Consider the following 24,347-nt stretch of genomic DNA (forward strand, 5'->3'; position numbering starts at 1 on the left):
GTGGAATTGAATGTAGACTATTGATGTGAAAATGCTATCCATTGACGAGCAGTTCAAACACAGGCAGAGTAAAGACAATATAGAATGGCTTCAATTTTGTGAGAACGTACAGTTCACTGACCAGCACACTAGGTTCCACCGAGATTTGAACTCGGATCACTGGATTCAGAGTCCAGAGTGCTAACCATTACACCATGGAACCCTTGTGGTTAAAAGTATACAAAATGATGACAGAGTCTACAAGTCCACCTTGGAAGACAGTGAAGTGCTTTGACAGTTCTAAAACAGGCATGAATACATGCGGTCTATGCTCATGGAGATTTTTGCTAAAGATAAAATAGCAAGATTGTGGTGACCATACTAGTCTTCGAAGCATTTGATCCGTGGTACGACATTGCAAATGCATTGATCTCAATTAACAAATGGTAAATACGAAGAGGATGGGATTCGAACCCACGCGTGCAGAGCACAATGGATTAGCAGTCCATCACCTTAACCACTCGGCCACCCCATCACACCGATTACACACTGTGTACCAAAAAAAAAGTGGAATTTAATATAGTCTGTTGTGAAAATATTATCAATTGAACAGCAGTTATAACACATGCAGAATATTGATATTCAATAATGACCTCAATTCGGGGAGATGGTGTAGGACACTAAACATTAAACCAGCATTGGATCCCTGGTCCGACATTACCAATGCATTGCTCTCAATTGACAAAGCTAACCGATGAGGATGGGATTCGAACCCACGCGTGCAGAGCACAATGGATTAGCAGTCCATCACCTTAACCACTCTGCCACCCCATCACACCGAGTACACACTGTGTACCAAAAAAAATTCAGGGAGATGGTGTAGGACACTCAACATTAAACCAGCATTGGATCCTGGTCCGACATTGCCAATGAATTGATCTCAATTGACAAAGCTAACCGATGAGGATGGGATTCTAACCTACGCGTGCAGAGCACAATGGATTAGCAGTCCATCACCTTAACGACTCAGCCACCCCATCTGCAGTGTACCATAAAAATTGTGGAATTGAATGTAGACTATTGATGTGAAAATGCTATCCATTGACGAGCAGTTCAAACACAGGCAGAGTAAAGACAATATAGAATGGCTTCAATTTTGTGAGAACGTACAGTTCACTGACCAGCACACTAGGTTCCACCGAGATTTGAACTCGGATCACTGGATTCAGAGTCCAGAGTGCTAACCATTACACCATGGAACCCTTGTGGTTAGAAGTATACAAAATGATGACAGAGTCTACAAGTCAACCTTGGAAGACAGTGAAGTGCTTTGACAGTTCTAAAACAGGCATGAATACATGCGGTCTATGCTCATGGAGATTTTTGCTAAAGATAAAATAGCAAGATTGTGGTGACCATACTAGTCTTCGAAGCATTTGATCCGTGGTACGACATTGCAAATGCATTGATCTCAATTAACAAATGGTAAATACGATGAGGATGGGATTCGAACCCACGCGTGCAGAGCACAATGGATTAGCAGTCCATCACCTTAACCACTCGGCCACCCCATCACACTGAGTACACACTGTGTACCAAAAAAAAAGTGGAATTTAATATAGTCTGTTGTGAAAATATTATCAATTGAACAGCAGTTATAACACAGGCAGAATATTGATATTCAATAATTACCTCAATTCGGGGAGATGGTGTAGGACACTAAACATTAAACCAGCATTGGATCCCTGGTCCGACATTACCAATGCATTGCTCTCAATTGACAAAGCTAACCGATGAGGATGGGATTCGAACCCACGCGTGCAGAGCACAATGGATTAGCAGTCCATCACCTTAACCACTCGGCCACCCCATCACACCGAGTATACACTGTGTACCAAAAAAAATTCAGGGAGATGGTGTAGGACACTCAACATTAAACCAGCATTGGATCCTGGTCCGACATTGCCAATGAATTGATCTCAATTGACAAAGCTAACCGATGAGGATGGGATTCTAACCTACGCGTGCAGAGCACAATGGATTAGCAGTCCATCACCTTAACGACTCGGCCACCCCATCTGCAGTGTACCATAAAAATTGTGGAATTGAATGTAGACTATTGATGTGAAAATGCTATCCATTGACAAGCAGTTCAAACACAGGCAGAGTAAAGACAATATAGAATGGCTTCAATTTTGTGAGAACGTACAGGTCACTGACCAGCACACTAGGTTCCACCGAGATTTGAACTCGGATCACAGGATTCAGAGTCCAGAGTGCTAACCATTACACCATGGAACCCTTTTGGTTAGAAGTATACAAAATGATGACAGAGTCTACAAGTCCACCTTGGAAGACAGTGAAGTGCTTTGACAGTTCTAAAACAGGCATGAATACATGCGGTCTATGCTCATGGAGATTTTTGCTAAAGATAAAATAGCAAGATTGTGGTGACCATAGTAGTCTTCGAAGCATTTGATCCGTGGTACGACATTGCAAATGCATTGATCTCAATTAACAAATGGTAAATACGATGAGGATGGGATTCGAACCCACGCGTGCAGAGCACAATGGATTAGCAGTCCAACACCTTAACCACTCTGCCACCCCATCACACTGAGTACACACTGTGTACCAAAAAAAAAGTGGAATTTAATATAGTCTGTTGTGAAAATATTATCAATTGAACAGCAGTTATAACACATGCAGAATATTGATATTCAATAATGACCTCAATTCGGGGAGATGGTGTAGGACACTAAACATTAAACCAGCATTGGATCCCTGGTCCGACATTACCAATGCATTGCTCTCAATTGACAAAGCTAACCGATGAGGATGGGATTCGAACCCACGCGTGCAGAGCACAATGGATTAGCAGTCCATCACCTTAACCACTCTGCCACCCCATCACACCGAGTACACACTGTGTACCAAAAAAAATTCAGGGAGATGGTGTAGGACACTCAACATTAAACCAGCATTGGATCCTGGTCCGACATTGCCAATGAATTGATCTCAATTGACAAAGCTAACCGATGAGGATGGGATTCTAACCTACGCGTGCAGAGCACAATGGATTAGCAGTCCATCACCTTAACGACTCAGCCACCCCATCTGCAGTGTACCATAAAAATTGTGGAATTGAATGTAGACTATTGATGTGAAAATGCTATCCATTGACGAGCAGTTCAAACACAGGCAGAGTAAAGACAATATAGAATGGCTTCAATTTTGTGAGAACGTACAGTTCACTGACCAGCACACTAGGTTCCACCGAGATTTGAACTCGGATCACTGGATTCAGAGTCCAGAGTGCTAACCATTACACCATGGAACCCTTGTGGTTAGAAGTATACAAAATGATGACAGAGTCTACAAGTCAACCTTGGAAGACAGTGAAGTGCTTTGACAGTTCTAAAACAGGCATGAATACATGCGGTCTATGCTCATGGAGATTTTTGCTAAAGATAAAATAGCAAGATTGTGGTGACCATACTAGTCTTCGAAGCATTTGATCCGTGGTACGACATTGCAAATGCATTGATCTCAATTAACAAATGGTAAATACGATGAGGATGGGATTCGAACCCACGCGTGCAGAGCACAATGGATTAGCAGTCCATCACCTTAACCACTCGGCCACCCCATCACACTGAGTACACACTGTGTACCAAAAAAAAAGTGGAATTTAATATAGTCTGTTGTGAAAATATTATCAATTGAACAGCAGTTATAACACAGGCAGAATATTGATATTCAATAATTACCTCAATTCGGGGAGATGGTGTAGGACACTAAACATTAAACCAGCATTGGATCCCTGGTCCGACATTACCAATGCATTGCTCTCAATTGACAAAGCTAACCGATGAGGATGGGATTCGAACCCACGCGTGCAGAGCACAATGGATTAGCAGTCCATCACCTTAACCACTCGGCCACCCCATCACACCGAGTATACACTGTGTACCAAAAAAAATTCAGGGAGATGGTGTAGGACACTCAACATTAAACCAGCATTGGATCCTGGTCCGACATTGCCAATGAATTGATCTCAATTGACAAAGCTAACCGATGAGGATGGGATTCTAACCTACGCGTGCAGAGCACAATGGATTAGCAGTCCATCACCTTAACGACTCGGCCACCCCATCTGCAGTGTACCATAAAAATTGTGGAATTGAATGTAGACTATTGATGTGAAAATGCTATCCATTGACAAGCAGTTCAAACACAGGCAGAGTAAAGACAATATAGAATGGCTTCAATTTTGTGAGAACGTACAGGTCACTGACCAGCACACTAGGTTCCACCGAGATTTGAACTCGGATCACTGGATTCAGAGTCCAGAGTGCTAACCATTACACCATGGAACCCTTTTGGTTAGAAGTATACAAAATGATGACAGAGTCTACAAGTCCACCTTGGAAGACAGTGAAGTGCTTTGACAGTTCTAAAACAGGCATGAATACATGCGGTCTATGCTCATGGAGATTTTTGCTAAAGATAAAATAGCAAGATTGTGGTGACCATAGTAGTCTTCGAAGCATTTGATCCGTGGTACGACATTGCAAATGCATTGATCTCAATTAACAAATGGTAAATACGATGAGGATGGGATTCGAACCCACGCGTGCAGAGCACAATGGATTAGCAGTCCAACACCTTAACCACTCTGCCACCCCATCACACTGAGTACACACTGTGTACCAAAAAAAAAGTGGAATTTAATATAGTCTGTTGTGAAAATATTATCAATTGAACAGCAGTTATAACACAGGCAGAATATTGATATTCAATAATTACCTCAATTCGGGGAGATGGTGTAGGACACTAAACATTAAACCAGCATTGGATCCCTGGTCCGACATTACCAATGCATTGCTCTCAATTGACAAAGCTAACCGATGAGGATGGGATTCGAACCCACGCGTGCAGAGCACAATGGATTAGCAGTCCATCACCTTAACCACTCGGCCACCCCATCACACCGAGTATACACTGTGTACCAAAAAAAATTCAGGGAGATGGTGTAGGACACTCAACATTAAACCAGCATTGGATCCTGGTCCGACATTGCCAATGAATTGATCTCAATTGACAAAGCTAACCGATGAGGATGGGATTCTAACCTACGCGTGCAGAGCACAATGGATTAGCAGTCCATCACCTTAACGACTCGGCCACCCCATCTGCAGTGTACCATAAAAATTGTGGAATTGAATGTAGACTATTGATGTGAAAATGCTATCCATTGACAAGCAGTTCAAACACAGGCAGAGTAAAGACAATATAGAATGGCTTCAATTTTGTGAGAACGTACAGGTCACTGACCAGCACACTAGGTTCCACCGAGATTTGAACTCGGATCACTGGATTCAGAGTCCAGAGTGCTAACCATTACACCATGGTACCCTTTTGGTTAGAAGTATACAAAATGATGACAGAGTCTACAAGTCCACCTTGGAAGACAGTGAAGTGCTTTGACAGTTCTAAAACAGGCATGAATACATGCGGTCTATGCTCATGGAGATTTTTGCTAAAGATAAAATAGCAAGATTGTGGTGACCATACTAGTCTTCGAAGCATTTGATCCGTGGTACGACATTGCAAAAGCATTGATCTCAATTAACAAATGATAAATACGATGAGGATGGGATTCGAACCCACGCGTGCAGAGCACAATGGATTAGCAGTCCATCACCTTAACCACTCGGCCACCCCATCACACAGAGTACACACTGTGTACCAAAAAAAAAGTGGAATTTAATATAGTCTGTTGTGAAAATATTATCAATTGAACAGCAGTTATAACACAGGCAGAATATTGATATTCAATAATGACCTCAATTCGGGGAGATGGTGTAGGACACTAAACATTAAACCAGCATTGGATCCCTGGTCCGACATTACCAATGCATTGCTCTCAATTGACAAAGCTAACCGATGAGGATGGGATTCGAACCCACGCGTGCAGAGCACAATGGATTAGCAGTCCATCACCTTAACCACTCGGCCACCCCATCACACCGAGTATACACTGTGTACCAAAAAAAATTCAGGGAGATGGTGTAGGACACTCAACATTAAACCAGCATTGGATCCTGGTCCGACATTGCCAATGAATTGATCTCAATTGACAAAGCTAACCGATGAGGATGGGATTCTAACCTACGCGTGCAGAGCACAATGGATTAGCAGTCCATCACCTTAACGACTCAGCCACCCCATCTGCAGTGTACCATAAAAATTGTGGAATTGAATGTAGACTATTGATGTGAAAATGCTATCCATTGACAAGCAGTTCAAACACAGGCAGAGTAAAGACAATATAGAATGGCTTCAATTTTGTGAGAACGTACAGGTCACTGACCAGCACACTAGGTTCCACCGAGATTTGAACTCGGATCACTGGATTCAGAGTCCAGAGTGCTAACCATTACACCATGGAACCCTTGTTGTTAGAAGTATACAAAATGATGACAGAGTCTACAAGTCCACCTTGGAAGACAGTGAAGTGCTTTGACAGTTCTAAAACAGGCATGAATACATGCGGTCTATGCTCATGGAGATTTTTGCTAAAGATAAAATAGCAAGATTATGGTGACCATACTAGTCTTCGAAGCATTTGATCCGTGGTACGACATTGCAAATGCATTGATCTCAATTGACAAATTCGATGAGGATGGGATTCGAACCCACGCGTGCAGAGCACAATGGATTAGCAGTCCATCACCTTAACCACTCGGCCACCCCATCACACTGAGTACACACTGTGTACCAAAAAAAAAGTGGAATTTAATATAGTCTGTTGTGAAAATATTATCAATTGAACAGCAGTTATAACACAGGCAGAATATTGATATTCAATAATGACCTCAATTCGGGGAGATGGTGTAGGACACTAAACATTAAACCAGCATTGGATCCCTGGTCCGACATTACCAATGCATTGCTCTCAATTGACAAAGCTAACCGATGAGGATGGGATTCGAACCCACGCGTGCAGAGCACAATGGATTAGCAGTCCATCACCTTAACCACTCGGCCACCCCATCACACCGAGTACACACTGTGTAAGAAAAAAATTTCGGGGAGATGGTGTAGGACACTCAACATTAAACCAGCATTGGATCCTGGTCCGACATTGCCAATGAATTGATCTCAATTGACAAAGCTAACCGATGAGGATGGGATTCTAACCTACGCGTGCAGAGCACAATGGATTAGCAGTCCATCACCTTAACGACTCGGCCACCCCATCTGCAGTGTACCATAAAAATTGTGGAATTGAATGTAGACTATTGATGTGAAAATGCTATCCATTGACAAGCAGTTCAAACACAGGCAGAGTAAAGACAATATAGAATGGCTTCAATTTTGTGAGAACGTACAGGTCACTGACCAGCACACTAGGTTCCACCGAGATTTGAACTCGGATCACTGGATTCAGAGTCCAGAGTGCTAACCATTACACCATGGTACCCTTTTCGTTAGAAGTATACAAAATGATGACAGAGTCTACAAGTCCACCTTGGAAGACAGTGAAGTGCTTTGACAGTTCTAAAACAGGCATGAATACATGCGGTCTATGCTCATGGAGATTTTTGCTAAAGATAAAATAGCAAGATTGTGGTGACCATACTAGTCTTCGAAGCATTTGATCCGTGGTACGACATTGCAAATGCATTGATCTCAATTAACAAATGATAAATACGATGAGGATGGGATTCGAACCCACGCGTGCAGAGCACAATGGATTAGCAGTCCATCACCTTAACCACTCGGCCACCCCATCACACAGAGTACACACTGTGTACCAAAAAAAAAGTGGAATTTAATATAGTCTGTTGTGAAAATATTATCAATTGAACAGCAGTTATAACACAGGCAGAATATTGATATTCAATAATGACCTCAATTCGGGGAGATGGTGTAGGACACTAAACATTAAACCAGCATTGGATCCCTGGTCCGACATTACCAATGCATTGCTCTCAATTGACAAAGCTAACCGATGAGGATGGGATTCGAACCCACGCGTGCAGAGCACAATGGATTAGCAGTCCATCACCTTAACCACTCGGCCACCCCATCACACCGAGTATACACTGTGTACCAAAAAAAATTCAGGGAGATGGTGTAGGACACTCAACATTAAACCAGCATTGGATCCTGGTCCGACATTGCCAATGAATTGATCTCAATTGACAAAGCTAACCGATGAGGATGGGATTCTAACCTACGCGTGCAGAGCACAATGGATTAGCAGTCCATCACCTTAACGACTCAGCCACCCCATCTGCAGTGTACCATAAAAATTGTGGAATTGAATGTAGACTATTGATGTGAAAATGCTATCCATTGACAAGCAGTTCAAACACAGGCAGAGTAAAGACAATATAGAATGGCTTCAATTTTGTGAGAACGTACAGGTCACTGACCAGCACACTAGGTTCCACCGAGATTTGAACTCGGATCACTGGATTCAGAGTCCAGAGTGCTAACCATTACACCATGGAACCCTTGTGGTTAGAAGTATACAAAATGATGACAGAGTCTACAAGTCCACCTTGGAAGACAGTGAAGTGCTTTGACAGTTCTAAAACAGGCATGAATACATGCGGTCTATGCTCATGGAGATTTTTGCTAAAGATAAAATAGCAAGATTATGGTGACCATACTAGTCTTCGAAGCATTTGATCCGTGGTACGACATTGCAAATGCATTGATCTCAATTGACAAATTCGATGAGGATGGGATTCGAACCCACGCGTGCAGAGCACAATGGATTAGCAGTCCATCACCTTAACCACTCGGCCACCCCATCACACTGAGTACACACTGTGTACCAAAAAAAAAGTGGAATTTAATATAGTCTGTTGTGAAAATATTATCAATTGAACAGCAGTTATAACACAGGCAGAATATTGATATTCAATAATGACCTCAATTCGGGGAGATGGTGTAGGACACTAAACATTAAACCAGCATTGGATCCCTGGTCCGACATTACCAATGCATTGCTCTCAATTGACAAAGCTAACCGATGAGGATGGGATTCGAACCCACGCGTGCAGAGCACAATGGATTAGCAGTCCATCACCTTAACCACTCGGCCACCCCATCACACCGAGTACACACTGTGTAAGAAAAAAATTTCGGGGAGATGGTGTAGGACACTCAACATTAAACCAGCATTGGATCCTGGTCCGACATTGCCAATGAATTGATCTCAATTGACAAAGCTAACCGATGAGGATGGGATTCTAACCTACGCGTGCAGAGCACAATGGATTAGCAGTCCATCACCTTAACGACTCGGCCACCCCATCTGCAGTGTACCATAAAAATTGTGGAATTGAATGTAGACTATTGATGTGAAAATGCTATCCATTGACGAGCAGTTCAAACACAGGCAGAGTAAAGACAATATAGAATGGCTTCAATTTTGTGAGAACGTACAGTTCACTGACCAGCACACTAGGTTCCACCGAGATTTGAACTCGGATCACTGGATTCAGAGTCCAGAGTGCTAACCATTACACCATGGAACCCTTGTGGTTAAAAGTATACAAAATGATGACAGAGTCTACAAGTCCACCTTGGAAGACAGTGAAGTGCTTTGACAGTTCTAAAACAGGCATGAATACATGCGGTCTATGCTCATGGAGATTTTTGCTAAAGATAAAATAGCAAGATTGTGGTGACCATACTAGTCTTCGAAGCATTTGATCCGTGGTACGACATTGCAAATGCATTGATCTCAATTGACAAATTCGATGAGGATGGGATTCGAACCCACGCGTGCAGAGCACAATGGATTAGCAGTCCATCACCTTAACCACTCGGCCACCCCATCACACTGAGTACACACTGTGTACCAAAAAAAAAGTGGAATTTAATATAGTCTGTTGTGAAAATATTATCAATTGAACAGCAGTTATAACACAGGCAGAATATTGATATTCAATAATGACCTCAATTCGGGGAGATGGTGTAGGACACTAAACATTAAACCAGCATTGGATCCCTGGTCCGACATTACCAATGCATTGCTCTCAATTGACAAAGCTAACCGATGAGGATGGGATTCGAACCCACGCGTGCAGAGCACAATGGATTAGCAGTCCATCACCTTAACCACTCGGCCACCCCATCACACCGAGTACACACTGTGTAAGAAAAAAATTTCGGGGAGATGGTGTAGGACACTCAACATTAAACCAGCATTGGATCCTGGTCCGACATTGCCAATGAATTGATCTCAATTGACAAAGCTAACCGATGAGGATGGGATTCTAACCTACGCGTGCAGAGCACAATGGATTAGCAGTCCATCACCTTAACGACTCGGCCACCCCATCTGCAGTGTACCATAAAAATTGTGGAATTGAATGTAGACTATTGATGTGAAAATGCTATCCATTGACGAGCAGTTCAAACACAGGCAGAGTAAAGACAATATAGAATGGCTTCAATTTTGTGAGAACGTACAGTTCACTGACCAGCACACTAGGTTCCACCGAGATTTGAACTCGGATCACTGGATTCAGAGTCCAGAGTGCTAACCATTACACCATGGAACCCTTGTGGTTAAAATTATACAAAATGATGACAGAGTCTACAAGTCCACCTTGGAAGACAGTGAAGTGCTTTGACAGTTCTAAAACAGGCATGAATACATGCGGTCTATGCTCATGGAGATTTTTGCTAAAGATAAAATAGCAAGATTGTGGTGACCATACTAGTCTTCGAAGCATTTGATCCGTGGTACGACATTGCAAATGCATTGATCTCAATTAACAAATGGTAAATACGAAGAGGATGGGATTCGAACCCACGCGTGCAGAGCACAATGGATTAGCAGTCCATCACCTTAACCACTCGGCCACCCCATCACACCGATTACACACTGTGTACCAAAAAAAAAGTGGAATTTAATATAGTCTGTTGTGAAAATATTATCAATTGAACAGCAGTTATAACACATGCAGAATATTGATATTCAATAATGACCTCAATTCGGGGAGATGGTGTAGGACACTAAACATTAAACCAGCATTGGATCCCTGGTCCGACATTACCAATGCATTGCTCTCAATTGACAAAGCTAACCGATGAGGATGGGATTCGAACCCACGCGTGCAGAGCACAATGGATTAGCAGTCCATCACCTTAACCACTCTGCCACCCCATCACACCGAGTACACACTGTGTACCAAAAAAAATTCAGGGAGATGGTGTAGGACACTCAACATTAAACCAGCATTGGATCCTGGTCCGACATTGCCAATGAATTGATCTCAATTGACAAAGCTAACCGATGAGGATGGGATTCTAACTTACGCGTGCAGAGCACAATGGATTAGCAGTCCATCACCTTAACGACTCAGCCACCCCATCTGCAGTGTACCATAAAAATTGTGGAATTGAATGTAGACTATTGATGTGAAAATGCTATCCATTGACGAGCAGTTCAAACACAGGCAGAGTAAAGACAATATAGAATGGCTTCAATTTTGTGAGAACGTACAGTTCACTGACCAGCACACTAGGTTCCACCGAGATTTGAACTCGGATCACTGGATTCAGAGTCCAGAGTGCTAACCATTACACCATGGAACCCTTGTGGTTAGAAGTATACAAAATGATGACAGAGTCTACAAGTCAACCTTGGAAGACAGTGAAGTGCTTTGACAGTTCTAAAACAGGCATGAATACATGCGGTCTATGCTCATGGAGATTTTTGCTAAAGATAAAATAGCAAGATTGTGGTGACCATACTAGTCTTCGAAGCATTTGATCCGTGGTACGACATTGCAAATGCATTGATCTCAATTAACAAATGGTAAATACGATGAGGATGGGATTCGAACCCACGCGTGCAGAGCACAATGGATTAGCAGTCCATCACCTTAACCACTCGGCCACCCCATCACACTGAGTACACACTGTGTACCAAAAAAAAAGTGGAATTTAATATAGTCTGTTGTGAAAATATTATCAATTGAACAGCAGTTATAACACAGGCAGAATATTGATATTCAATAATTACCTCAATTCGGGGAGATGGTGTAGGACACTAAACATTAAACCAGCATTGGATCCCTGGTCCGACATTACCAATGCATTGCTCTCAATTGACAAAGCTAACCGATGAGGATGGGATTCGAACCCACGCGTGCAGAGCACAATGGATTAGCAGTCCATCACCTTAACCACTCGGCCACCCCATCACACCGAGTATACACTGTGTACCAAAAAAAATTCAGGGAGATGGTGTAGGACACTCAACATTAAACCAGCATTGGATCCTGGTCCGACATTGCCAATGAATTGATCTCAATTGACAAAGCTAACCGATGAGGATGGGATTCTAACCTACGCGTGCAGAGCACAATGGATTAGCAGTCCATCACCTTAACGACTCGGCCACCCCATCTGCAGTGTACCATAAAAATTGTGGAATTGAATGTAGACTATTGATGTGAAAATGCTATCCATTGACGAGCAGTTCAAACACAGGCAGAGTAAAGACAATATAGATTGGCTTCAATTTTGTGAGAACGTACAGTTCACTGACCAGCACACTAGGTTCCACCGAGATTTGAACTCGGATCACTGGATTCAGAGTCCAGAGTGCTAACCATTACACCATGGAACCCTTGTGGTTAAAAGTATACAAAATGATGACAGAGTCTACAAGTCCACCTTGGAAGACAGTGAAGTGCTTTGACAGTTCTAAAACAGGCATGAATACATGCGGTCTATGCTCATGGAGATTTTTGCTAAAGATAAAATAGCAAGATTGTGGTGACCATACTAGTCTTCGAAGCATTTGATCCGTGGTACGACATTGCAAATGCATTGATCTCAATTAACAAATGGTAAATACGATGAGGATGGGATTCGAACCCACGCGTGCAGAGCACAATGGATTAGCAGTCCATCACCTTAACCACTCGGCCACCCCATCACACCGATTACACACTGTGTACCAAAAAAAAAGTGGAATTTAATATAGTCTGTTGTGAAAATATTATCAATTGAACAGCAGTTATAACACATGCAGAATATTGATATTCAATAATGACCTCAATTCGGGGAGATGGTGTAGGACACTAAACATTAAACCAGCATTGGATCCCTGGTCCGACATTACCAATGCATTGCTCTCAATTGACAAAGCTAACCGATGAGGATGGGATTCGAACCCACGCGTGCAGAGCACAATGGATTAGCAGTCCATCACCTTAACCACTCGGCCACCCCATCACACCGAGTACACACTGTGTACCAAAAAAATTTCGGGGAGATGGTTTAGGACACTCAACATTAAACCAGCATTGGATCCTGGTCCGACATTGCCAATGAATTGATCTCAATTGACAAAGCTAACCGATGAGGATGGGATTCTAACCTACGCGTGCAGAGCACAATGGATTAGCAGTCCATCACCTTAACGACTCGGCCACCCCATCTGCAGTGTACCATAAAAATTGTGGAATTGAATGTAGACTATTGATGTGAAAATGCTATCCATTGAGGAGCAGTTCAAACACAGGCAGAGTAAAGATGATATAAAATAGCTTCAATTTTGTGAGATCGTACAGGACACTGACCAGCACAGTAGGTTCCACCGAGATTTAAACTCGGATCACTGGATTCAGAGTCCAGAGTGCTAACCATTACACCATGGAACCCTTGTAGTTAAAAATAGAATACAAAATGATGATAGAGTCTACAAGTCCACCTTGGAAGACAGTGAAGTGCTTTGACAGTTCTAAAACAGGCATGAATACATGCGGTCTATGCTCATGGAGATTTTTGCTAAAGATAAAATAGCAAGATTGTGGTGACCATACTAGTCTTTGAAGCATTTGATCCGTGGTACGACATTGCAAATGCATTGATCTCAATTAACAAATGGTAAATACGATGAGAATGGGATTCGAACCCACGCGTGCAGAGCACAATAGATTAGCAGTCCATCACCTTAACCACTCGGCCACCCCATCACACCGAGTACACACTGTGTACCAAAAAAAAAGTGGAATTTAATATAGTCTGATGTGAAAATATTATCAATTGAACAGCAGTTATAACGCAGGCAGAATATTGATATTCAAGAGGGATATTGCACATGAATTTGCTAAATATTATGAACAATTGTATAGTTCAGACAATAATTTGACTCAGCAAAACGGAGTTAAGGAGTATCTATCTGGAATAAACTTACCGCAAGTAACAGTGGAACAAAATGCAAACATCACATCAGCAGTTACCCCAGAGGAGATCATGGTGGTGATAAAAAAGTTAAAGAACGGCAAATGCCCAGGAAGCGATGGTTTTACAGGGGAATTTTATAAAGAATTTAGCAAAGAGTTACTGTTAGTTTTGGAAAGAGCCTTCAATTGGGCACTAAACCACGGTCAGTGGGCAAATACATGGCGTAACTCAATAGTTACAGTCATACATAAAGAAGGGAAAGACCCTACAAGTTGTGGATCCTATAGACCCATAACTTTATTAAATGTGGATCAGAAGCTGCTAAGCAGCATTATAGCAAATAGATTATCAAAGATCATCCCATTTATTATAGACCCTGACCAAACTGGTTTTATCCCAGATAGATATTTATCAGATAACGTAAGACGAACATTGAATATAATAGATTTCTCAAAGAAAATGAACACTCAAACGCTGATTCTTACCCTGGATGCCGAAAAGGCCTTTGACAGGGTGTCATGGCCTTTTATATTTGAAACTTGTAGCAGATTTGGTTTTCATGACACCTTTATCAAATGGCTCCATGCTATGTATAGTAGTTCAAAAGCACAGATCAGAGTAAATGGGACTCTCTCGCATAGTTTTGAACTACAACGGGGAACAAGACAGGGAGATCCCCTATCTCCTCTGATCTTTGCAATCTGTATTGAACCCCTGGCAGCATGTATCAGAGCAACAAACAAAATCGAGGGGGTGAAAGTAGCAGAGCAATCTCATAAATTGGCTTTATACGCGGACGACGTGGTCTTATATCTTACAAATCTAGAAAAATCACTACCAGCTCTTATGGAGGTTATTGATAATTATAGTAATGTGTCAGGATACAAACTAAATATACAGAAGTGTGAAGCAATGGTTCTAGGAGCCCCAGTAAGTAGAGAGGTGAAGAGTAACTACCCATGGCAGTGGGACAGGGATAGAATAAAGTACCTAGGAACTGTGCTACCAGAGAATAATAAATTACTGTATCAGCTGAATTACAAAGACTTGGAAGCACATGTTAGACAGGATCTGCATAGGTGGAAATTAGCTATATGGTCTTTGGGTAGAAGAATAGATGCAATCAGAATGAATGTACTCCCTCGTTTCTTATTTTTATTTCAAACAATACCACTATATATATGTGTGAACACTTTCAAAATCTGGGATACAATGATTGGTAAATTTATATGGGATGATAAGAAACCTAGAGTTAAGATGAAGACTTTGAAAATGCCCAAAGAGAGGGGGGGACTTGCCCTCCCAAACTTGAAGCATTACTATATGGCAGCGCAAATGAAGCACATACGTACCTGGTTAAATGACAACTCAGAGGCAAAGTGGAGATCAATAGAGATGTTTATGTGTCATGGTTCAATAAAAACGATTCTTTTCTGTACAGAATACCAACGAAAAGTACCAGTAAAAGATAATATATCAATTAGAAACACTCTAGAAATTTGGGCTAGAATTAAAAATGTTGTTGAAGTAAAGAAAGACTTACTGGCTCTGAGAGAGATAAAAGAAGACCCTGAATTCATGCCTAACAAAACGGATGATGCCTTCGACATCTGGGCACAAAAGGGACTGACCATTTTTGGGCAGTGTTTAAATGAGAAGGGAATAATACAATTTGAATCTTTAAGTAAAGCGTATCGTTTGCCGCATTCCCACTTCTTCCGATATTTACAAATAAGAAGTTATATCCAAAATAGTGAAATAAAAAATAAGACCAGTAGAGACTTACATCCACTGGTACAATTTTTGATAAAGAATTATGATAAAATTAAAGTCCCACATCAAATCTCGGCTGTATATACTATTTTTGAAAATAACTGTAAATATCAAGATACAAAGGCAAAACTGAAATGGGAAGAAGAATTGAATATAGACCTATCAGAGGAGAGTTGGAAGGAAATGAATCAGAATGTTCACACAACAACTGTATCGCCGTATTGGAGGGAATATGCATGGAAAATACAATCACGATATTTCATAACACCAGTGCAGCAAGCTAAATATAATAATAAAATATCAGCAAGCTGCTGGAGGGAATGTGGCGAACCATACGCTAATGTTCAACATATATTCTGGTCATGTCCCATTTTGCAAATATTCTGGGAAAAGGTACAGAAAGAAATCAGTCATATTTTAAGATGTGCGGTACAATTAAATATGGAGTATATGCTATTGGGAAGGACCATAGATACACCCCATGAGGAAAATGACGACTATTTGCTCAGGGTGCTGCGTATAACTGCTCTAAAACAAATCACCAGAAACTGGCTTCAGAAAACCCAGCCAACAATAGAAAAATGGAGGGACACCATTCAACAGGTACATCAAATGGAGTATGTAACATATAGAATGAGGGGTAACCTCAGACTATATGAGACAAGATGGGCCAAGTGGTCAACCTACTACAATTGATTTAATCATCATAATTTTGTTGTTGTAACTGTGATTATCCTGCTCGTTGTAATATATATATTTTTTTCTTTTTTTTTTTTCTCTTTTTTTTTTCTTTTAATGTTTATTTATTATTTATTTTCTGAGTGCCTGTCTATGTGATTGTTGATGTTATATGTTTTTTTTTTTTTTTTTTTTTTTTTTATGTTGTCTATGTCTCGTGACCTTCTTTTATGTGTACATGTAAATGTACAGACACGTGGTGACTTTAAAAATAAAGTACAAAAAAAAAAAAAAAAAAAAAAAAAAAAGAATATTGATATTCAATAATGACCTCAATTCGGGGAGATGGTGTAGGACACTAAACATTAAACCAGCATTGGATCCCTGGTCCGACATTGCCAATGCATTGCTCTCAATTGACAAAGCTAACCGATGAGGATGGGATTCGAACCCACGCGTGCAGAGCACAATGGATTAGCAGTCCATCACCTTAACGACTCGACCACCCCATCACACCGAGTACACACTGTGTACCAAAAAATTTTCAGGGAGATGGTGTAGGACACTCAACATTAAACCAGCATTGGATCCTGGTCCGACATTGCCAATGAATTGATCTCAATTGACAAAGCTAACCGATGAGGATGGGATTCTAACCTACGCGTGCAGAGCACAATGGATTAGCAGTCCATCACCTTAACGACTCGGCCACCCCATCTGCAGTGTACCATAAAAATTGTGGAATTGAATGTAGACTATTGATGTGAAAATGCTATCCATTGACGAGCAGTTCAAACACAGGCAGAGTAAAGATAATATAGAATGGCTTCAATTTTGTGAGATCGTACAGTACACTGACCAGCTCACTAGGTTCCACCGAGATTTGAACTCGGATCACTGGATTCAGAGTCCAGAGTGCTAACCATTACACCATAGAACCCTAGTAGTTAAAAATAGTATACAAAATGATGACAGAGTCTACAAGTCCACCTTGGAAGACAGTGAAGTGCTTTGACAGTTCTAAAACAGGCATGAATACATGCGGTCTATGCTCATGGAGATTTTTGCTAAAGATAAAACAGCAAGATTGTGGTGACCATACTAGTCTTCGAAGCATTTGATCCGTGGTACGACACTGCAAATGCATTGATCTCAATTAACAAATGGTAAATACGATGAGGATGGGATTCGAACCCACGCGTGCAGAGCACAATGGATTAGCAGTCCATCACCTTAACCACTCGGCCACCCCATCACACCGAGTACACACTGTGTACCAAAAAAAATGTGGAATTTAATATAGTCTGTTGTGAAAATATTATCATTTGAACAGCAGTTATAACACAGGCAGAGTATTGATATTCAATAATGACCTCAATTCGGGGAGATGGTGTAGGACACTCAACATTAAACCAGCATTGGATCCTGGTCCGACATTGCCAATGAATTGATCTCAATTGAGAAAGCTAACCGATGAGGATGGGATTCGAACCCACACGATCAGGGCACAATAGCATAGCAGTTCATCACCTTACCCACTCTCCCAACCCGTCACACCGAATGCACACTGTGTACTATAAAAAATTTGGAATTTAATATAGTCTGATGTGAAAATAATATCAATTGAACAGCAGTTATAACGCAGGCAGAATATTGATATTCGATAATGACCTCAATTCGGGGAGATGGTGTAGGACACTAAACATTAAACCAGCATTGGATCTCTGGTCCGACATTGCCAATGCATTACTCTCAATTGACAAAGCTAAGTGATTAGGATGGGATTCGAACCCACGCGTGCAGAGCACAATGGATTAGCAGTCCATCACCTTAACCACTCGTCCACCCCATCACACCGAGTACACACTGTGTACCAAAAAAAAAAGTGGAATTTAATATAGTCTGATGTGAAAATATTATCAATTGAACAGCAGATATAACGCAGGCAGAATATTGATATTCAATAATGACCTCAATTCGGGGAGATGGTGTAGGACACTAAACATTAAACCAGCATTGGATCCCTGGTCCGACATTGCCAATGCATTGCTCTCAATTGACAAAGCTAACCGATGAGGATGGGATTCGAACCCACGCGTGCAGAGCACAATGGATTAGCAGTCCATCACCTTAACCACTCGGCCACCCCATCACACCGAGTACACACTGTGTACCAAAAAATTTTCGGGGAGATGGTGTAGGACACTAAACAATAAACCAGCATTGGATCCCTGGTCCGACATTGCCAATGCATTGCTCTCAATTGACAAAGCTAACCGATGAGGATGGGATTCGAACCCACGCGTGCAGAGCACAATGGATTAGCAGTCCATCACCTTAACGACTCGGCCACCCCATCTGCAGTGTACCATTAAAATTGTGGAATTGAATGTAGACTATTGACGTGAAAATGCTAACCATTGACGAGCAGTTCAAACACAGGCAGAGTAAAGATAATATAGAATGGCTTCAATTTTGTGAGATAGTACAGGACACTGACCAGCACACTAGGTTCCACCGAGATTTGAACTCTAATCACTGGATTCAGAGTCAAGAGTGCAAACCATTACACCATGTAACCTGGTAGTTAAAAATATTATACAAAATGATGATAGAGTCTACAAGTCCACCTTGGAAGACAGTGAAGTGCTTTGACAGTTCTAAAACAGGCATGAATACATGCGGTCTATGCTCATGGAGATTTTTGCTAAAGATAAAATAGCGAGATTGTGGTGACCATACTAGTCTTCAAATAATTTGATCCATTGGCCGACATTGCAAATGCATTGATCTCAATTAATAAATGGTAAATCAATACGATGAGGATAGGATTCAAACCCAGGATTCGCATGCCCGTGTGGAACAGGCTCAGCTGGTCCAGGGCCTTCAGGAGGGATTCCTCTGCCATGTGGACCTGCTGAGGAAGCTCCACCCCTTGAAGCAGAGAATCGCGGTCGGCCCTCTTCTGCCGATCCTGCAGCCTATGGGGGGGATCAGAAGAGTTTTCAGATTGTTTTTCAGTCATTGTTTTGAACGTATGTTCCTATGAAGTTTTGAAGTTTTCATTTTGAAGGGAATATATGAAGCTTTAAAAATGAAAATGATTTATGGTCACAAGTACCAGGTTGCTGTTTTGCAGGATTTATTGGCAATCCTCAATCAATTACTTGATATGACCATACGCCATAACAATAGCCTGAGGAATTGCAAATGTCCTCCCCTTACTCATGTCTTTTGGCCTATTTCTGGCTTCCTTGTACTCCTTGAAGAGCTTCAGTGCAACACACTCAGAGACCCTGGTGTAATCCGGTCTGTGGGCATCCTGGCCATGGACCATGAACAATCTGCGAAAAGACAAGATGACATAACCCACATTGTGTGTGTACTGTAAACACACATATATACATATATATACATATATATATATATATATATATATATGTATATATATATGCATACCCCTGTATGTTACATACAAATGTACAAACACACTCTTACACATATATTATTATTACAAGTATATTAAATGTAGATACACACACCATTTAAGTGTTTGTGTATGCAGTTAAGTTAAACATACAGCTACACATGTATATTGTGCAGATTATTTGCAGGTACCTCTCGGCTGCTTGCTGGCCTGGAGCAGAGCCACTGCGTTTGCGAGAAGCTCTCCATGGCCCTGGCAAGGTCTTCTTCTTACTTTTCACAGAGTATTTGGTTGGGGACTTGTCGATGGGATCCAGGCAGGAGTACAACTTCAATATATCTGCTATTTCTTTGGTAGAGAGAGCAGTTATCGTCCGGTTGAGGCTGACCAGGTACCCTGCCAAGGCATCGACTGCCTCCCATCCGGCAATACCTCTGGGATCACACCGACTATCCTGTCATATGAAATGAAAACAAAAACAGTTTGTATAGCTAATTTAAGAGAAACAGTGAAGGAACAAGAATTTCTAATGGTCAGACATTAGCCACTTTACCGGAGTTGAAGTGATAGGCCCACTGTCCTCCGAGAAGCACCTTCACTTTCAACTGTAGTTTCCTAAAGGAGTTATTTAAGAAGTGAGTGAGAGTACAGTGAGGTGAACTTTGTTGTGCCCATGTAACACAAAGGAATTGCCCTCTGCAAATGAGATTTACAGTGAAAATGTTCTGATAGGTCGCGGGGGCAGCAGCTGCTTGAAGTGCATCCCCCGCGACCCGACCCCGGATAAGCGGATGACGATGAGGAGGATGTTCTGATAGATTATTCAAAGGCTATCCCAGCATTACCTGAGATGAAGACTGGAAATCAATATCAGTGGCCTGAGGTATTGTCACATCAGGAAACTCATCCTCCTGAACTTCCTCCGGCCCCTCTGGCAGGTTGGCGCCGATTGCATCAGGCGCACTCAGCAGATCTCCTCTGTTGGACTGGGCCAGCAAATACTCCACCGCAATAATTCCACCTGCCATAAGTAGTCACCAGGAAAAATAAGATAGTAGAATGAGAGTGAGTGAACAGAGGTGTAACCATCATGATCTGGCAGTTTGGCATTAATTGAATATTGTGCAGCATCTGTTCTTTTGTTTCCATGAGAATCTTACCGGTAGGTTTCCCTGGGGATGTAAACTCTTGCAGAAGTGCACTTCCCAGGACTCTGTTGCTGAGGGTGTTCACACTGGACATCAGACAAACATCATAAATCCGAGTATGTGACGTGACACTCATATTCAGACCCTGCTGGGCCCGATTTATGTTCCATCTGGACAACCCCTCAAGCATATACATTTGTGTATGCAAAGCATTACACCTCCACCCTGGCAAGACAAAAGAAAAAAAAGGAATGTTAAGACAACTTGCATTTAGTAATTTAGCAGCCACTTTTATCCAAAGCAACAGGACATTAGTGTAATAATAAATACAGATTTGAATACTTAATACACAGCTTAATCACAGATTAATACAGAGCATTCATTAACAAAATATTTAAAATGTTAAGTGTTTCAACTTGACTGGGATGAAACAGCATTGCTGCTTATGAAAGCTCCCTCTCTCTCTCTCTATAGAGAGGAGAGGAGGACCCTCTGGCACATCTCAGGATGTCAAGTGCTTTACCACCCTTCTCCAACTTTGTACAACTGTACACCAGGTGGATCTTGGATGCAGGGCAAGTGCTTCTGCTGCACCTCCCACACACTAGACATGCTCTCATGATTGATGAGATGCAACCCTGTGGTGTCCGTGAGGTCCCACATGGAGTCCAGCAGTCATTGAATGAGGGCGTGAGTCTCCTCAACCCCTCTGGTTTTCCTGCGGCAGTGCTTAGCTAGTTCACTGCAGGTGATGCTCGCTAACACCTGGCTGTGACAAGGATTGTGAACCGGGTGTTTTTTCACCAGCTCTGCCCTCTTGGCCTGTGTCAGGTTTTCAATGTCTGATTTGTCCCATTCAAAAATGCAGCTGGACAGTTTTGAGCAGAATGTGCCAAGTAGCGGATGGTACTCACAGGACGGTCCTTCCTGCAGCAGTCAGACTCCACAATCAGCACTGCTCTCACTGACACACACATATTGTATTTTTTTGTATTTTATTGTATTTTGCATGACTGTCATCTTTATTTCTCTATTTGCTTGCTCTTTGCTGCTGTAACACTGCAAATTTCACCACTGTGGGACTATAAAGGATTATCTTATCTTATTTGAAATGGACATGGAGACTCACAAAAAATGGACGCTATAGGACAGTGATCTACCTTGGAAATGAAGAGTTCTCACAAGAGCACAATTTGAATTTGCTCAGCGAGTCTCTCTGGGAACGAGCAATATACTCACTCCCCGATTCCCCTGGCCCAGAACATTAACCAATCACATCGGTGTATCAAAAGCGTTGCTGTTTTACCGACTGGATATGGCAAGAGTCTTATCTATTGGTTAGCTCTGCTGGTCTGGATACTCACCCCTTATATTCTTCTGATTGGTCCTAGTATTATCCAATTGCGTGTAGTGATATTTTCAAATGCATCCTTGGTGCCGCCCCTCGAGTTGGGCCATTTCCATTACTCATTGCCAGACCCTACAGCTTTCTAGATGTGGGTCTGGAGCATTTCCAGGCAAACAGTGATCATGATTTGCCTCAATATCAGAACAATGGTTAAGTTTGTAAGCTTGTCCAGGCCCTGCAAGTCAGGATGTAGGCTATGAATTTGAATTAATAGTAGGTAATATGTAATAGATAGTGGCCATCCCCAAAATGCACCAGAATACAGGAAATCAAATCTACCAAATTCTGTGGGAGGAGCCCCAGACCCCCCATCTATTACTGCGCCCCACCAACATCAGCCGCCACTGGCGCCTATCCCCTTTCACTCTGCATCCCATGACGTTTTTAACTTCCCTCAATACATCGATCATTGATATAACTTTCTTTCCCTCTACCTCCACGTCCACCGGCAATTCCTCCCCATACATTTCTCTCACAGCACCTCGTGCCTCCACCTGCTCTCTCTGCTCATTCACTTCCTGGTTGCACACCTGAACGTGATCAGACGAGATCGGGCCTGTTCATGGTGGTGTGGCCGTAAGGACATTGCCAATGCATTGATCTCATTTGACCAATGGCAAATCAAAATGATGAGGATGGGATTTGAACCCACGTGTGCAGAGCACAACTGGATTAGCAGTCCATCACCAGCCGCATTTGAGACTGTGTACCAAAAAAAACATTGAATATAGACTATTGTTGAGCACATTCCTCGAGGGACTCCCGCAGAGAGACTCCCTATGTCTTCGTTTGGAGGGGCCTGACGCTACAGCTGACGCAAACAATGACTAGACACAACAAAGCTCAGGCAGCCTTAGCGCCACCATACAATCAAGCCTGGTGATTGATACCGGCTTGAATGACCACTTAACAGAGTTAGAATTAGCTAACTGCAATGCTAAACACAAGTTCTTAATTTATGTACTCATCAACAGCAGGATAACATGCAACAACCCTCTTAAAGAGAAATGTAATTGCAAATGCGCGTATTACGATTTCCATCCGAAAATGATTTATCTTGAGAGAGAGAGAGAGGAAACCAGCAACTACACCGTCAGCAAGACGCCACAGCGTTAAACCTAAAGCAGCTAAACCTAGCACTAAACACAAAGTAGCTAATCTTAGCGCTAAACCCAAAGCTATAGCAAAGCCAGGGCCTAATTTCAAGCCTAAAGCCACAGCAAAAACGAAGTTGAACAAGTTCAAACCAACGGCAAAACCAAGCATGAAATCTACAGTTTAAGCCGAAAAGGCTAAAGCTAAGGTTAAGCCCACCCCCAAACCGCTAGCCACACCAGTGAGTCTGACTCAGAAAGGTGTAGTTCAACCCAACGCTAAACCTGTGGTGAAACCTAGCATCCTAGCAAGGTCAAGCCTAAAGTTCCAGCTAACCCTGCAAGACCACGACCAAGAAACCAGCCCTGATTAAGAGACAGTGGGAGTGCATTTAATTCAATGTTGGTTTACTTGTGTGCCCATGAGTTTAGCGGATCTTCATTGACCATCTGCACGTCTTGCTGCAGTTCTAGACCTTTTGATGTAATCTTGGTGTGCCCATGAGTTTCTGGGTCTTCATTAGGGTGACCAGACCAGTCCCCGTTCAGTGACCTGTCCGAAATTGGAATAAAGGAAAAAATGAAAAGTAAAAAAAAGCACCCCC

At 42.1% G+C, this 24,347-nt stretch overlaps 32 non-coding genes across 32 annotated transcripts; all 32 read right to left on the bottom strand.

Moving 5' to 3' along the window:
• Positions 1-130: 130 nt before the first annotated feature.
• Positions 131-202, bottom strand: AC3HAE_039323 (transfer RNA glutamine (anticodon CUG)). The gene has a single exon. It is a non-coding gene; the product is annotated as a tRNA-Gln (tRNA).
• A 967-nt stretch (positions 203-1,169) lies between these two features.
• On the bottom strand, positions 1,170-1,241 carry AC3HAE_039324 (transfer RNA glutamine (anticodon CUG)). The gene has a single exon. It is a non-coding gene; the product is annotated as a tRNA-Gln (tRNA).
• Positions 1,242-1,471: 230 nt separating this feature from the next.
• Positions 1,472-1,553, bottom strand: AC3HAE_039325 (transfer RNA serine (anticodon GCU)). The gene has a single exon. It is a non-coding gene; the product is annotated as a tRNA-Ser (tRNA).
• A 217-nt stretch (positions 1,554-1,770) lies between these two features.
• Positions 1,771-1,852, bottom strand: AC3HAE_039326 (transfer RNA serine (anticodon GCU)). Its single transcript has one exon. It is a non-coding gene; the product is annotated as a tRNA-Ser (tRNA).
• Positions 1,853-3,247: 1,395 nt separating this feature from the next.
• AC3HAE_039327 (transfer RNA glutamine (anticodon CUG)) lies at positions 3,248-3,319 on the bottom strand. Its single transcript has one exon. It is a non-coding gene; the product is annotated as a tRNA-Gln (tRNA).
• A 230-nt stretch (positions 3,320-3,549) lies between these two features.
• On the bottom strand, positions 3,550-3,631 carry AC3HAE_039328 (transfer RNA serine (anticodon GCU)). Its single transcript has one exon. It is a non-coding gene; the product is annotated as a tRNA-Ser (tRNA).
• Positions 3,632-3,848: 217 nt separating this feature from the next.
• AC3HAE_039330 (transfer RNA serine (anticodon GCU)) lies at positions 3,849-3,930 on the bottom strand. The gene has a single exon. It is a non-coding gene; the product is annotated as a tRNA-Ser (tRNA).
• A 356-nt stretch (positions 3,931-4,286) lies between these two features.
• On the bottom strand, positions 4,287-4,358 carry AC3HAE_039332 (transfer RNA glutamine (anticodon CUG)). The gene has a single exon. It is a non-coding gene; the product is annotated as a tRNA-Gln (tRNA).
• Positions 4,359-4,887: 529 nt separating this feature from the next.
• Positions 4,888-4,969, bottom strand: AC3HAE_039333 (transfer RNA serine (anticodon GCU)). Its single transcript has one exon. It is a non-coding gene; the product is annotated as a tRNA-Ser (tRNA).
• A 658-nt stretch (positions 4,970-5,627) lies between these two features.
• Positions 5,628-5,709, bottom strand: AC3HAE_039334 (transfer RNA serine (anticodon GCU)). The gene has a single exon. It is a non-coding gene; the product is annotated as a tRNA-Ser (tRNA).
• A 217-nt stretch (positions 5,710-5,926) lies between these two features.
• On the bottom strand, positions 5,927-6,008 carry AC3HAE_039335 (transfer RNA serine (anticodon GCU)). The gene has a single exon. It is a non-coding gene; the product is annotated as a tRNA-Ser (tRNA).
• A 356-nt stretch (positions 6,009-6,364) lies between these two features.
• AC3HAE_039336 (transfer RNA glutamine (anticodon CUG)) lies at positions 6,365-6,436 on the bottom strand. Its single transcript has one exon. It is a non-coding gene; the product is annotated as a tRNA-Gln (tRNA).
• A 223-nt stretch (positions 6,437-6,659) lies between these two features.
• On the bottom strand, positions 6,660-6,741 carry AC3HAE_038763 (transfer RNA serine (anticodon GCU)). Its single transcript has one exon. It is a non-coding gene; the product is annotated as a tRNA-Ser (tRNA).
• A 217-nt stretch (positions 6,742-6,958) lies between these two features.
• AC3HAE_038764 (transfer RNA serine (anticodon GCU)) lies at positions 6,959-7,040 on the bottom strand. The gene has a single exon. It is a non-coding gene; the product is annotated as a tRNA-Ser (tRNA).
• A 658-nt stretch (positions 7,041-7,698) lies between these two features.
• AC3HAE_038766 (transfer RNA serine (anticodon GCU)) lies at positions 7,699-7,780 on the bottom strand. The gene has a single exon. It is a non-coding gene; the product is annotated as a tRNA-Ser (tRNA).
• A 217-nt stretch (positions 7,781-7,997) lies between these two features.
• Positions 7,998-8,079, bottom strand: AC3HAE_038767 (transfer RNA serine (anticodon GCU)). The gene has a single exon. It is a non-coding gene; the product is annotated as a tRNA-Ser (tRNA).
• A 356-nt stretch (positions 8,080-8,435) lies between these two features.
• AC3HAE_038768 (transfer RNA glutamine (anticodon CUG)) lies at positions 8,436-8,507 on the bottom strand. The gene has a single exon. It is a non-coding gene; the product is annotated as a tRNA-Gln (tRNA).
• Positions 8,508-8,730: 223 nt separating this feature from the next.
• On the bottom strand, positions 8,731-8,812 carry AC3HAE_038770 (transfer RNA serine (anticodon GCU)). Its single transcript has one exon. It is a non-coding gene; the product is annotated as a tRNA-Ser (tRNA).
• A 217-nt stretch (positions 8,813-9,029) lies between these two features.
• On the bottom strand, positions 9,030-9,111 carry AC3HAE_038771 (transfer RNA serine (anticodon GCU)). The gene has a single exon. It is a non-coding gene; the product is annotated as a tRNA-Ser (tRNA).
• Positions 9,112-9,467: 356 nt separating this feature from the next.
• Positions 9,468-9,539, bottom strand: AC3HAE_038772 (transfer RNA glutamine (anticodon CUG)). Its single transcript has one exon. It is a non-coding gene; the product is annotated as a tRNA-Gln (tRNA).
• A 223-nt stretch (positions 9,540-9,762) lies between these two features.
• AC3HAE_038773 (transfer RNA serine (anticodon GCU)) lies at positions 9,763-9,844 on the bottom strand. Its single transcript has one exon. It is a non-coding gene; the product is annotated as a tRNA-Ser (tRNA).
• A 217-nt stretch (positions 9,845-10,061) lies between these two features.
• Positions 10,062-10,143, bottom strand: AC3HAE_038774 (transfer RNA serine (anticodon GCU)). The gene has a single exon. It is a non-coding gene; the product is annotated as a tRNA-Ser (tRNA).
• Positions 10,144-10,499: 356 nt separating this feature from the next.
• Positions 10,500-10,571, bottom strand: AC3HAE_038775 (transfer RNA glutamine (anticodon CUG)). Its single transcript has one exon. It is a non-coding gene; the product is annotated as a tRNA-Gln (tRNA).
• Positions 10,572-11,538: 967 nt separating this feature from the next.
• AC3HAE_038777 (transfer RNA glutamine (anticodon CUG)) lies at positions 11,539-11,610 on the bottom strand. Its single transcript has one exon. It is a non-coding gene; the product is annotated as a tRNA-Gln (tRNA).
• A 230-nt stretch (positions 11,611-11,840) lies between these two features.
• Positions 11,841-11,922, bottom strand: AC3HAE_038778 (transfer RNA serine (anticodon GCU)). Its single transcript has one exon. It is a non-coding gene; the product is annotated as a tRNA-Ser (tRNA).
• A 217-nt stretch (positions 11,923-12,139) lies between these two features.
• Positions 12,140-12,221, bottom strand: AC3HAE_038779 (transfer RNA serine (anticodon GCU)). Its single transcript has one exon. It is a non-coding gene; the product is annotated as a tRNA-Ser (tRNA).
• A 356-nt stretch (positions 12,222-12,577) lies between these two features.
• AC3HAE_038780 (transfer RNA glutamine (anticodon CUG)) lies at positions 12,578-12,649 on the bottom strand. Its single transcript has one exon. It is a non-coding gene; the product is annotated as a tRNA-Gln (tRNA).
• Positions 12,650-12,879: 230 nt separating this feature from the next.
• Positions 12,880-12,961, bottom strand: AC3HAE_038782 (transfer RNA serine (anticodon GCU)). The gene has a single exon. It is a non-coding gene; the product is annotated as a tRNA-Ser (tRNA).
• Positions 12,962-13,178: 217 nt separating this feature from the next.
• Positions 13,179-13,260, bottom strand: AC3HAE_038783 (transfer RNA serine (anticodon GCU)). Its single transcript has one exon. It is a non-coding gene; the product is annotated as a tRNA-Ser (tRNA).
• A 4,273-nt stretch (positions 13,261-17,533) lies between these two features.
• Positions 17,534-17,605, bottom strand: AC3HAE_038784 (transfer RNA glutamine (anticodon CUG)). The gene has a single exon. It is a non-coding gene; the product is annotated as a tRNA-Gln (tRNA).
• Positions 17,606-17,838: 233 nt separating this feature from the next.
• Positions 17,839-17,920, bottom strand: AC3HAE_038785 (transfer RNA serine (anticodon GCU)). The gene has a single exon. It is a non-coding gene; the product is annotated as a tRNA-Ser (tRNA).
• Positions 17,921-18,735: 815 nt separating this feature from the next.
• AC3HAE_038786 (transfer RNA serine (anticodon GCU)) lies at positions 18,736-18,817 on the bottom strand. Its single transcript has one exon. It is a non-coding gene; the product is annotated as a tRNA-Ser (tRNA).
• Between the last annotated feature and the right edge of the window lie 5,530 nt (positions 18,818-24,347).

The sequence above is a fragment of the Micromesistius poutassou genome, assembly GCF_964030765.1.
Source record: "Micromesistius poutassou genome assembly, chromosome: 23".
Taxonomy (NCBI): Eukaryota; Metazoa; Chordata; class Actinopteri; order Gadiformes; family Gadidae; genus Micromesistius; species Micromesistius poutassou.